Genomic DNA, 13489 nt, shown 5'->3' on the forward strand with positions numbered 1-13489 from the left:
GGCAGAGCTGGCCTGGCTACGCCAGTGCAGGCAACTCAGGCAAGAGGTCTCAGGCGGGTGGGAGTTAAAGCAGGAGGTCTGTAGCTCAGCTGGCAGAGCCTTTTACCAATATTTGCCAGCTCACATCTGCCTGCAGGGCAGATGGGCAGGGAAACCAGGGTGACTTCTGAGCAGAAGGTGGGCAGCAGCATGACAGTGTCACACAGCAGCGGTCATGCAAGGTCTGTGCTTGGGATTAATGAGGGAGTGGGGCTTTTTCCAGAATTCATATTCAGCATGCTGAGCTTAATCCACTGTTTTGCTCCGTTCCGTCTCAAGCACCACATCCCACCAGATGTGATGACTTTTCAAAGCCTTTTTCGGGGTGAGTTCTTTTTTTGTTTTGTGGGGGGGGGGTTTCCAAAATACTGCTGAGGCAATGTAACACAGCCCAGCCTGCGTACGTGCTGCCCCATTCTGGAAAATGGAAAACAAAAGCTAAAAGAAGGTGGTTAACCTTTTCTAACTGTTGCAGCACAGGACTAGTTGCCAGGAGGAACTTGAGTGCTAATCCTACTTTACTCACCATGTGACCTTTGGGTAAGTTACCTAATTAACTTATCCTTCAGTCAGCGGAGCCTGTAAAGAGCAGGTGTTTCAGTGAAACTCAGGATTCCTGAGCCAACATGTGGCCTTAGGAAATAACCAAAGAATAAAACCTTCTGCACTTTTTTAAAGGTGGTGTTAATACAGAGAATTAAAACATTCTGCAGAAAGTTTAAACTGTCCCTCTAATTTTTTGGTGGGGCACATGATTGAGCCCAGGCGATTTAGTTGTAGAGAACATTCTGGATGGCATTTGTTATTTGTGGAGCAGTGATACAGTGTGATCTGGTCAAATTGTAACTGAATCCATTCTGTTCTGCTGGAATTAATTTCCTTCTGCTGGACATGTGTGGATCCTGATTTTCCCTGGTGACCTTGTGCTGTTTCTTCCAGCCGCACCCTCCAAATCCCACCATGGCTGCCCTCTGGAAGGAGGTGGAATTGCCCCTCTGTGTCCTTACGTCTGAAAGGAGTTTTCAGGCTGAATCAAAAACACTTGGTGTAAAGACGTATAGTTACACCCTGAAGCTTTTTCCCGTTCAGTTTCTCCTCCTTCCTGCATATGACTTTTTTATTGACTCACTTTAGCCATAGTCTAATCTCTTTTCTTCCTGAAATTATGCAGTATTAGGTACATAAACACTTCTTGGTTTTGCTGGAGTTTTCTGGTTGATGTGAAATTAGAAGATAGGAACCTATCCCCAGAGATCATCCTCTCTCTGGTGAAAGATCTTTCACCCTACATTGGAAAAGCACTTTACAGAACTATTCACTCCCTCTTTAGCATTTCATGTCAAAGAAAATGCCATTGTATCTCTGCTGTGGATTACAAACACATCATTTATTATTATCTGGCACTCAGGAGGCAAGCCTGCCTCCTGGGGTTGGTACCGCTTGTTTTCGTGGTTTGATCTCTCTCTCATTTAAAGAGGGAGGTTTTCAGGGAGAAGCTTTTGCAAAGCAGTCTTGCTACAATGGTCCAGTACAGTGTGTATTTAAATCTTCCCTTTTTATAATATGCTGTGGACTGGGCAGCTGAAATGCAGCCTTGGTTTGGATGAATGCATTCTGCAACCAGATTTCCAGAATCAGGTTTTGATCCCTTCTTATTCAAAAATGCCCATAACCATGAATGGTCTAATTGAAACCGGAGGCGCTTGCTGCAGACTAAGGAACAATTCAATGGGATTAAGGCAATGCCGAATCTGGGCTGTTGTGATTAAATTTTGCAAATATTAACTGAAAAATCTTGGCGCAGATCCTAACCAATATATATTTGAGCAGTTCCCCAGAAGAGAGTGAGCTGAGCCTTGCCTGAGGTGTAGCAGTGTGGCTGTTTTAACACGTCCTTCCATTGTCTTCACTTGACGAAAGCTAACGATTTTGGCTTATGAAGGGCAAGCTCTATGAGGGATGTTAAGGTTAGAGTTTGGAAAGAGCAATTTCCAGGGAAAAAAGTTTGCAACAGGACAATGAAACCAGACAGAAACCCTGCTGCCTTGAAAAATTGCTCTAGGAGTTAGAACCTTTCCCACAAACGCAGCGAGCTCCTTGGGGCACATCTGCACCATGCGATGAAGCACATTGCAAAGATCCCAGTGCTGGCCACAGAGCTAGTGGGAGGACCAGGAGCAGAAGAGCTGTGTCATTGTGGTCCAGTGACCAAGCCTGTCTTCCCCACTCAGAGGGCAATATGCCATGATCTCAAAAGGGAGCTCAGCTCCCTTCAGGCATTGTACTGTGCTGAATGTACAGACTAGTCTGGGGTTTGCTCTGGGCTTATTGCAAATGCAGTATAGACGTACTAGCATATTCCCTCTCCCAAAGAATAAGCCTTGAGATGTAAAAGGGAAGAAGTTCCTTTTTTGAGACAACAGGAAAATGCCACTTGTCCCTGAATACCTTGCTAGCAGGGAGTTCACTATACCAGTCCTAGTGGTGTTTATTGGTGGTTTTTGTTGGGTTGGGTTGGTTTTTTTGGCTACAGCTGCCTATTACATTCCAGGATGAATCCGAGGTGCTGTTATTCATCTATAAAACTGCTGCTTCTCCGGGATATTGCCAGCCTAACCCAGGGCCAAATTTTACAGAGGTGCCACAGCTAGAGTGACTGGGTCATTCGTGCTGAGGATCTCCCAACTGTGAAACTACTCCCCTCTGTACTTTGGCTTGGAGTAGCCTGTTGAATCAATCTGCATCCACTTGTGAGCATCAGGCTTCAAGAAGGATGTTGACCAACTGGAGAGAGTCCAGCAGGCAGGAATAAGAGTGATCAGAGGGCTAGAAAACATGAGCTATGAGGAAAGAGTGAAAGAGTTGGGTTTGTTTAGAGTAGGGAACTGAAGATGGGTGCATGTGATAATACCCTTCAAGTATGTGAAAGACTACTGCAAGAAGGAAGGATAAGCTGTTCTTCATGTCTGCTGGGGACAGGAAAGGAACTAATGGGCTTAAAGTGCAATAAAGGGAATTCAGGTGAGATATTAAAAGGCATTCTCCAGTTGTGGACTTGTGCACCATTGGGATGGTTTGCTGTGTGAAAGTGCCGTTGTGGGAAGGCTTTAGCAGCAGCTAAGTAACTTTAGCAGCAGATAAATGTCTCAACTCCAGCGTCTTCAGCACAGCTGATCATATCTGGAGGCTGGTGGAAGGGCAAGATGACCTTTAACAGTTTCTTCTAGCTCCATTTTCTACGATGTCTGTTATCGACGCAGAAAATCACAAAGATGATTGTTAATTCTCTAGTGGGTGTTTTGTGACCAGGCCACTATCTGGTTTGAAAGACTGTTGTCTGATGGGAGAAGGGATTTAGAGAAGATGTCCATCCTGAAATTGTCCAGAAGAAAATCCCAAAGACACCACAGGGACTCCCCTTTAAAGGAATTACAGATGCAAACCAGCAAGTGTGAAGGGCAGGTCTCTCAGCTGATGTAAAGAATAGGGCTCCCTGCTGGACCAGTTGCCCTCGGCAGCATCCTGAACCACCCTTCCAGTGGTGGCCAGTATGGTGGCTGTTGCACTGAGGTGCAACTGAGGTCCTTAATGTCCCAGAAGACAGAATCAGACACCTGAGCGCTTAAGAGCAGCCAGAAGCAGCTTAAGAGTTTCTTTATGTAACTCAATAAAAGGGATAGAAACAAAAGCAAAACCTGATGCACACAACAATCCCTTCTTCTCCGGTTTCACAGGGAAGCAAGTTACAACACTGTCAAGTCAAAGATTAAATAAAAAGAAAAAGCCAAGGGCACGCTGCCATGCATATATTAGACCTGTGTAAAACAGTGGTGTGCACGCCCTCGCAGATATAAACACTGTGAGGTGAGCAGGGGTTTAAGACCTGACAAAGAAGCTACCTTTTCAGCAGGTTCATTGGGCCTGTGTTTTTAGCCCACCCTTTTCTGTTATCCTGTTCATTTTTAATGAGGTAGCATTATGCAACCAGCGTTAGCCCGGAGAAGTGCCCCGCTGTGGGTCAGCGGGGAGGAGGGGGCGGCTGGATGGCAGCGGTGGCCTGGGGCTCCCCGGGCTGTGGCCGCCCCTGCTGCTGTTCCCCAGGGAGGTCAGAGCTCGGCTTTGCTGGAGCAAGCTGGGGAAGGATGGAAATCCCCCGTGCAGCTAAGCCAGCGCAAGCACCACAGGCTGGTTTAGAATTAAAAGGCCTTTCTGACATCCCCACAGAGAGTAGCTCTGCCCTGTTTGCGAGTTCAGCTCCTTTCTGTTGCTCTTCTGCATCCTTTTGTCCTCATTTGTGACTCTTCTGTGATGTAGCTTTGAGATGTGTGCACCAGCCAAGGGGCAGTGAGCTCCTTTGACCTTCCACTTCATCTGCAACAGACAGGAATAATGATAAATGCTGATGAGGTGCAAGATTTGACAGTCATCTGGGAGTGCAGAGGCATGCAATTCCTAATTTCACCAAAATCTAGAAATGGGTGGTTATTTTTGTTATTCATCTGTGAAATATTGAAGGTCAACAATACATTTGAATTTCTGTAGCTTTCAAAAGTGCTTATTTTCCCATAAATTTGATAATTGCACGGATTTTTAAATCCATATTTTTCCTCTTGAAAAAATAAGAATGTGAAATTCTTAGTTTCAAATTAAACATTGTCGTTCAAGAACAATTTTATTTTTTATTACTGTTTGAAAAACTCATCATGTGGCTGTGGTGATCAAGGGAAATGGCAATTAAAAAATCTAGAATAAATGCCAGACATGAAGGCTATGGGAAAAAAAGGAAAATACTTTCAAAAATACTTCCGGAGGAACAGCTATGCCGTTAATTATTTGGCAAATGTTAGCCAGCTTAATAAAATGATGCACATTCTTGGTTCTGTCATTTCACCTAAAGGTAACTTTCCTCCAAGAAGAAAGTTTCCGTTGCAGAGGGAGGGATTTGGGGGCTATATACCAGGCCTCTTGAAAAATAAGAAATCTAACATGTGTCATTTTCAAATGGTGGACATCAATCCTTGTGTGCTTCCCTGTGCACATCTGCAAACATACAGGTCTGCTCCCAAGATGGCAATTCCTGGGGAATTTTTTCTCCCCCCACCCCTCTCCTCAGGCACCTCAAGAGCTTTCCATGCTCAGAGGACCTGCAGTTGGTGCTCTCAGTCAGCAGCCCGACACTCAGGATATGCATGCGGTTTCTGGACATGCACCGAGGGAGGAGAAAGCTTTCCTGCTGGTGAGTCTCATGCTGGCACCAGGTCAGGGCTGGGACAACAACGCCATCAGATGCTTTAGATGTATTTGGTGAGACAGAGAGGTGCGTAGCCTGGGCAGCGGGATTGCAACCTTCATGTGTTGTCCAATTTAAAAAGTCAAATAATTTTGCTGATCACATTCAGTGTTTAGTTTTGCGATTGTGTTTCTGGGGGATCTTTGAGGCGGTGCCAAAGCATTCAGTGATTTTATTATTAGTGGCTATTCCTCCCAGCAAGACACAGACACCTTACTTCTCTGTGATCTCTCACAAATGCAGTTGATGCGACTACAGGTCATGTTGTGTGTGCCCACCTTGTTTCTAGGAGCATGGATCAGCTGGATCCCAGATGGCTGGGAACCGTGCATGCAGCGTGGGGTACAGCTGGTGCACGTGGGGCTCAGGCACTGCATAAGCACCTGGTTGCTCTTCCCACCACTGCCTGGGGCAAAGGTTACTGAGCCCAGCTTCACCCTCTGCTCCGTGCATGCAAGATGTATTCATGCTTTAAAATGCTGCTGAATGAAAGGTGTTTTATGAATATAGGGTATTAAACCTTTGTACAGCACTGTGGCTCGTATGTTTACTTTGGATCCTGAACACCCAGCCCCAGTTACTGGAGCAAATAATCTTTCAGTGCCTGTTGCCGCATGCACTGCAAACTGCTGCTACCCACACAGCTGCCTCATGAATCCGGCTCAGGGTTTCAGCCTCATCACACCGCTTCAGGTGCCAGTTGGAGGGACCTTTTCTTCTCTTATACAACTGCGTTTGGGTAAGGTTCTTTGTCTGGAGAAAATCCAGCAGGGGAATCCCAAGCCTGATCTTTCCCCGACTGCCATTCCTGCCAGCTGCGCACAGACTTCGCTGAGGCAAAACATCTTTTAAGGTTGTTGATTGATTCTGCCCCAATGAAAGTAGCTAAATCTGCAAACCTTGGCGCGAAGCACCATTAACCCAGGACAGTGACAGGGGACTGTAGCACTTAATGCAGTACAGAGCAAGCTGTGGGGCTGGTACAAGGGTGAAGCGTTCCGGCTGTTCTCATATCCCGCTGAGACCAGTCAAACTGGAATACCCCAGTACAGAGCCCTGGCCTTTAGGTAAATGACAGGGCTGCAGTCCTCCAGGAGACCAAGTTGTCATGTGCCTCTGGCAGAGGTCAAGAGAAAGTGAGGCCAGCCCAGGCAGTAATATCAAAGGCACCCAAAATGGAAGGAAACATGATTAAATTGATTAAATGAGTCACGCCTACATGATCCTGTGCTGCAGAGGTAGGCAGAAAAGCCCACCCCTACCACTCTGAGCTGCAGATAGCAGCATCTGGTAAAAGGCTTCTTATAGATACCAAGATGCTGGTAGCTATGCTGTTTCCTGGAGAAAGGGTGGCATTTTTGCTTCACTAAGCATGACAAAGCAAGAACGGTCAGTATTTGGCCTGTGCCCAAGTGTCAGGGTGTCTTAGAACTGCGATGTGCATGATGACTGCATTTTCACGAAACTCCTGAAATGGAGGAAGAACGAGTAAACCAGCAGGAAAACAGCAGACACACACTGAATTTGTGCGTATTTCCACAGGCAAGACTTACATCACTAAAGTAGCTGCAGCTTCTTTTAGAGCAGTCACAGAAGGATGGGATAACTGCACTTCTGAAAAAGATAAACGGCCTTAAAGTGGGTTTGACAGTGCTGCTGGAGGGCCTGTGGACCTGCTTATGAGGCTGCAAGAGCTTGATGTGCCGTGATGTCCTCACACTATTCAGGTGGAAGTGGAGGCTGACCACGGCTAAAGACAAGTGTTTCAAGGGCCACCAGACTAGACTCAGTGGCCTCACAAACAGGACACCAACTGCAACTGTTTGGGCTCTAGTTTTTGGCCTGCGTGTGTGACACGGGACAAGTCCTATTGCTCTCATGTGCCCTCTTCCTCATTTAGCCTTTCCCTCCTTGCTCATGCTCACTGTAACTCTTCAGGCCAGGCACAGGCCATTACGAAGTGTTTGTACAAGGGTCCGTGTGCCCTTTGATGCCTCCAAGTATGCAGTTACCAGTTTAGCTTGCAATTATTTTTAAATCCTTGTAATAACACACAGAGCTGTTTCTTTCCACTCTCTCTTATTAACCAGTAAAAGTACTGAAAGTATTTCTGTTCTCCTCTGAAGATGACTGGGCAACCATTTCCAGCACAGTCACCTTTTCAGCTGCCAGAGGGACAGGGACATCTCCCCAAGGCTGATCCAGGGATTTCATCTCCCTAAAACTGTGGGCATGAACACGAAGGCTGTGTTCACCACCAGCTCTTGTGTCACTTTCCTAAATGTGACATAATCAGGAAAGGCTACCTTCTGGGGAGCAAGACCGATTTAAGGCAGGAGACCACTAGCTCAGCTAACACACCATTTACTAGTATTTGCCAGCTTACATCTGCCTACAAGGCTGGTGGGCAAGGGAAGCCAGGCTGGTGTCTCAAATGGCTTCCCTCAGGCCATGCCTTTGCTTCAGCCAGAAAGGAGACTGCCGCCCCAAAGATCCAACTCCCTCTGGCTAGCTAGCACATGCATGTGCCATGAGCCAAACAAGCCTGGGTGAAGTCCCCAAGTAAAATAGGCAGCCCAGGACATCTATGGGGACTCCAACCGGCTAGATGACAGCTATCTCAGGTATGTCTAACCATGCTGCTCTTGCATTTCCCGGCTGCAGCCTGCATAGCTGGAGAGCTAATGCAGACGGAGAATCCGGCTCCCTCGCTCCCAAGTGTCCAAGGAATGACCCAGCCATCTGCAGGAATCATTACCGTCCTCCGCAAGAGGGGACAAGGTCAAACCAATTGAATGTTGTCTAAAGAGGATCTTGGGGAGGGAATGTTTTCATTACAACAGTTCATCTTTCTTTTCACAGTTCATCAGAAGCAGGCCTTCTGCATACACACGCAAGACAAATAGGGCTGAGGGGTGATGACGGATACTGTAGGCCCGCGGTGATTGGGATGACCCTCCACTCACACAGCTGATCAAAGGCAAGTAAAACAATCAGCCAGCCATCAGCAACGATGTAATATTAAACTCCCCAAACACCTCATTTAATTGAGTCTTTATGATCAAAATCTCCATACCAGATCTTTTAAGTTATACGCTCTTAGACCTTGCTCTAAGATAGCAGGAAAGGACTTCCGGAGGGAAAATGACTGTAAAAAATTATATATAAAATAATGCCTCTTCCCTCTACCCCCCAAATCAATTGCTCTCTGTAAGGATACGCTTCTGTCTGATTTGGCCAGGCAGAGCTCAGAAAGCCAGGTGCCTCATGCGCAGCACTTGTCCCTGCCTAGTCTGCTGCAGACAGAAATCAGGGAACAGCAAAGCTGGCGTTTATGATGCCATCTTTATGTTGGGGAGACCCCTATGATGTCTCAGACCCCACCTCTGGGAACCTGCTGCTGGCCGTGCAATCTGAGCCAAAGCTCACTGAAGAAATGTTAGGCCCATGCAGGTGCAGTGCCAGTGCAGGAGGGGAGGAGAGATGGAGGGGACCAGGCATCCACCAGGAACACATCTATGTGGAGGGTGCCTGCACGGTTCAGCTAGGCCCCCAGAGAGTAAGGATTTCTGAGCCAGACTCCAGTCAAGAACGAGATGGGATGTGAAATGCAGATGTCCTGGAGGTGGAGCTGGAATTCACTCTATAGTCAAGAACATCTAACCTGTTGGAGCAGGTCCAGAGGAGGGCCATGAAAATGATCAAAGGGCTGGAACACCTCCCCTATGAAGGCAGGCTGAAAGAGTTGGGGTTGTTCAGCCTGGAGAAGAGAGGGGACACCTTGTCATGGCCTTTCAATACTTAAAGGAAGGTTGTAAGAAACATGGAGAAAGACAATTTACCAGGACCTGCAGTGACAGGACAAGGGGTAACAGTTTTAAACTGAAAGAAGGTGGATAAAGATTGGATAAAAAGAAGCTCTTGAGGGTGAAATGAAAGGTCTCTTCCAACCCAAACCATTCTATGATTCTTTGATGTTCAGAAAATTTCTCCACCTCCTTAAATACCCATCTTTGTATGAGATGCTTCTTCTGGAAGCTTCTCTTTCCATTGATTAGAGGGATCTGAGAAACTGGCATAAACTAGCTGGATAAATGAGCAGAGATGAGACCCATCCTTTAGCGTTGTAGTAATTATTGTAAAGACATCAGACACCATAATGATGACAAACTGATAGACTTCTAATTCCTAGATGAAAACATTTTTGGTTTTCCTCTGCTTTCATCATTGGCTTAAGGCAATCTTAATTCTGTGCTAGATCTGAAAGGGGTGACTCAGCCCTACATCATGTGTTCCCACCCATCACCCGTGCACCTTGGTGATCATGCATTTGAGCAGCTAGACAGATCAGGGAATTCAGACAGATGAGGGAAATCTTCCCTTTTTTCCCATTTTGTGCTGGGTGAAGCATTTAGCTGGATCAGCCTGATGTGCTCAGTTTCCCAGATGCATGAACCCTATCTCTGGCACAAGGGAAGGGATGGGAACTCATGGACAGGGGCAAAACAATGCTACACATTTTGGCAAAAGCTGGATGTAGATTGGCTCAGGGTGGTCGTGAAACCACAACTAACTCACATGTGATCTGGTAACCCAGTGGTGAGAGATTCTCCATCTCATTACTGGTTTCCTGAGTCATGTGAGCAATGGTAATTGCCCTGCTATTCTTTTCCACTTCATTATAGAATCATCATTTAGGTTCGAAAAGAGTTTTAAGGTCATCAAGTCCAACTGTTGACCTAGCACTGCCAAGTCCACCACAATATAAACCAATACATTAACTGCAAAAGGTATTTAAGAAAAAAAAATCTGCAAATTAAGATCACATAAAATGAAACTGCTATGCAACACTAACAGTTTAGAGATAACATATCTTATGAAAGTTTAGCACTTAATTATGGAAAATAAAATAAGAAGCATGAAAGTTATAACTGAACAATAGTCCCTTTAATACATTCACAGAAGAGAGTACTAAGAAATCTTATCAATCTAGGGAAATGATACATGGGTCAACGTTTAAAAAAAAGACAACCAACCACAAACAAACAGAAACAACAGGAAGCCCAAATCTTATTTTAAACATGACAGTTAAGCAGAGTTAAGCTTGCCATGCGTGAGTTCATCAAGCACCTGAAATTAAACCTGTCAAGGTGCTGCATGGCATTAAGCAGCCAACTTCAGCACTTGTAGTAGCACAGTCACTTTGCCAGTGCAAAGAAGGGAAGAAGGCTGAAGGGGAAGGAGTAAGGATCTTTACCTTGGAAGTTTTGAGACAAAGGAGAACCAGAATTCCTGAGCAGACTGCAGCTCGTGTAAAGATCTTTTGAGCAGGCTAAGGATGTAAGCCTGTCCCTTCTGGTTGTGTACCTTAGCAAATGGGATTGCATCCAGAATTGAAGAGGTTGCTCGCCCTGGAAACAGAATATTTTACTGTCTGAAAACAGTATGTGAATATTTACCCAAATGTCATGCCCTAAATTCTGGCACCCTTAGAGGATCCAGATACATTTTCCAAGTGTCAGAACTAAAGAAAAATAGAGCGGGGAAGGGAAGGGAAGGGAAGGGAAGGGAAGGGAAGGGAAGGGAAGGGAAGGGAAGGGAAGGGAAGGGAAGGGAAGGGAAGGGAAGGGAAGGGAAGGGAAGGGAAGGGAAGGGAAGGGAAGGGAAGGGAAGGGAAGGGAAGGGAAGGGAAGGGAAGGGAAGGGAAGGGAAGGGAAGGGAAGGGAAGGGAAGGGAAGGGAAGGGGTAGCAATTCAGGAGGACCCCCAAAGAGAAACCCAAAAACCTGTAGTTATGTTTTAATGTGTTAAAACATGTTAGTTAGTTAAATTTTCCAGGGCTGAGTTCCAAATCCCTCGCAGGTTTAGTAAAAGTAACAGTAGTCTAAAGCCTGGATCACCAAAAAGAACCCCACCTTTATCTACTCTACACCTCTATCCACTTTCATAAACCACCCAATGTCTCAGTTGCTTTGACAGGTTTATACAGTCAGGTCACTTCTAAAACTAGTTTATTTAGACACCGTGCAGCACTATTTTTGTATTTTCCAGCTTCCCTGAATTGCTATGTTAAGCACAGATCTGCTGCCTTGGGCAGTACATGCGCTAGGCATAGACCTTTGCTAGCAGATGAGCTGTACCTGGGGGTTTTTTAACGTGCGTGTTTCTATAGCAGCCAAGTCATGCACAGCCACCAAAGGCAGAATTGTTTATAGCCAGAATAGGACTCACCAATGAGACACAGCAAAGCCTGAGGTTGCAATTACATATGATGATCCATGAACTAAACTCCTGGTGGTATGAATGGAAGAGCTTTCTTTCATGAGCGTTTGGTGAGGATCTGTTGCCATGTAGTTGAGGCTGGATTTGGTGACTACCCTGGCTGTGTTCCCTGCCTTTACACTGAGCAACCAATGTCGGCCCAGAGCAAAGCAACATTGGGAGGAGGAGCTGAAGTCTAAAAGAAAAGAGCCTTCTAAAGCTTATCATTAGGTCTTCCTCAGGGACTTGGGTTTCAAGCAGACTGTCTGAGGGTTGGGTAAGTAAGATTAAAGAAACCCTGGACTGTGCATGCAAAAATAACACAATGGAAGCTTAAAGGCAGACAGCATGATGGAGGGGACAAATCATCCTCCACCAGCTTCTGGAGTGGTACAGTCTTTCCTGTGAACAGCCCATTGCTGAGGAAATGAGCTGTCCTAGAGGATTCGGTAACAGTGAACTGGGGTCTCCCCCTTGCCAAGTAGCCACAGACATAAGAGGTAGCCAAGACAGCATTTCTGGCTCAGTGGCTAGAATGTGGCGGGTGGTGGGGAGTCATCGCCTGAGGTATAAGCTCTGCTCCAGGGAGGAGTTCATTATTTTTTCAAATTTGAGCCACATCAGCAGGAGTCCTAGACAGCCACTCACCTCCGGGGTGAGTACATGAGGGTGTGAGGCCAGATCTGGGAGGTGGCTAAGATGTTGGCTTAAGACAGCACTCACTCATCACTGTGCTGTACTTTCAGTTGACGTAAAGCTTTCTGATGACTGCATTATATGTTATATATATGTTATACATGCATTATATATATATATATTTATAACTGTTTTAACAACAAAACAAAGAAGCCAAAGTAGACACTTGTTTATAAGGAAACAAAAACGTTTGGAGATTATTTTTTTCTTTCATTTGGCTTCTAAACCACTAACTTCTGCAGTATTAAAGGCGGTGAACTAAGTCTGCTGTGGTAGTAAGTCATCCCCCTCTCTCTTTCAGTTGCATGGGTTCAGGAACGGCAGCAAAGACTCTGACCCCGTAGTTCTGTGTAAACCAAAGCTGATGTTCTCCAGAATGACTACTGAACACGTTGCCTCAGACTTGGCTTGGTTTTATCAGAGATGTTTGGGCTGTCTCCTACTTCCTGAAAAATCCCACTCAGAGAAGCTAGGTACCTGCAAGCCACATTTTGGCACAAAAAGAATGAATGATGAGTCATGGTTCTGGTAAAGGGAAAGATGTCTCCTCTCCATGGACAGGGATAAACGGGGATACTAGCAGCAAGGCGTGTGTCCAGCTACCTGCCTTCTCCTGATTGCTGAGGTACAGTCTGCAATAGGATCATGCATAGGCTCAGCTCTCTGGGCAGCTTGTGCCAGTGCTCCATCACCCTCAAGGTAAAGAAGTTCTTCCTCATATTCAGAAGGAACTTCTGTCTCAGTTTGTGCCCGTTGCCCCTTGTCCTGCCACTGGGCACTACTAGAGAGTACTGAAAAGGAGTTCATACACTTTCCTCCACAGCATCAGGCACCACCCATGTCCCTTCCCTCCACTCCTTCCTCCTGGCCTCTTGACCTCTTGCACTGTCTTTCAGGATTTTTGCTTGCTGCCAGTTTTCACCCTGCCAGGAGAGGCAGGCTGTTCACCCTGTTGCATGCCCTTTCCCAACCGGCAGCTGGTTCCAGCTCTCTTCTTTCCATACCGGTTGTTGTCAGTCATCCCTTGCTACCACTTGCAGTGAAACTTTCTGGCTCTCTTGACTTGGTGTTGCTGTTCCTTTCTCCCCACCCTCAGCCATCCCCACCTTCCTTGCTGCCTTTTCCTTCTCTCTTTCTCCCTCTCCCTGAGCGTAGGGTGTAGAGGCCTGGCCAGGGTGATTGCAGGAGCCAGGTGGCTTCTAGC

General features: G+C 46.2%; 1 long non-coding RNA gene across 3 annotated transcripts in view; it reads right to left on the reverse strand.

Moving 5' to 3' along the window:
- Positions 1-396: 396 nt before the first annotated feature.
- Positions 397-13489, reverse strand: part of LOC121096300 — a 59042-nt gene continuing 45949 nt past the window's right edge. For all 3 annotated transcript variants that reach the window (XR_005830443.1, XR_005830444.1, XR_005830442.1), the window contains 2 exons: positions 10587-10740; positions 397-4410 (listed from right to left, as the gene is read on the reverse strand). This is a non-coding gene — a long non-coding RNA (uncharacterized LOC121096300). The remainder of the gene's footprint in view (positions 4411-10586; positions 10741-13489) is intronic.

This window comes from Falco naumanni, chromosome 12, assembly GCF_017639655.2.
Source record: "Falco naumanni isolate bFalNau1 chromosome 12, bFalNau1.pat, whole genome shotgun sequence".
Taxonomy (NCBI): Eukaryota; Metazoa; Chordata; class Aves; order Falconiformes; family Falconidae; genus Falco; species Falco naumanni.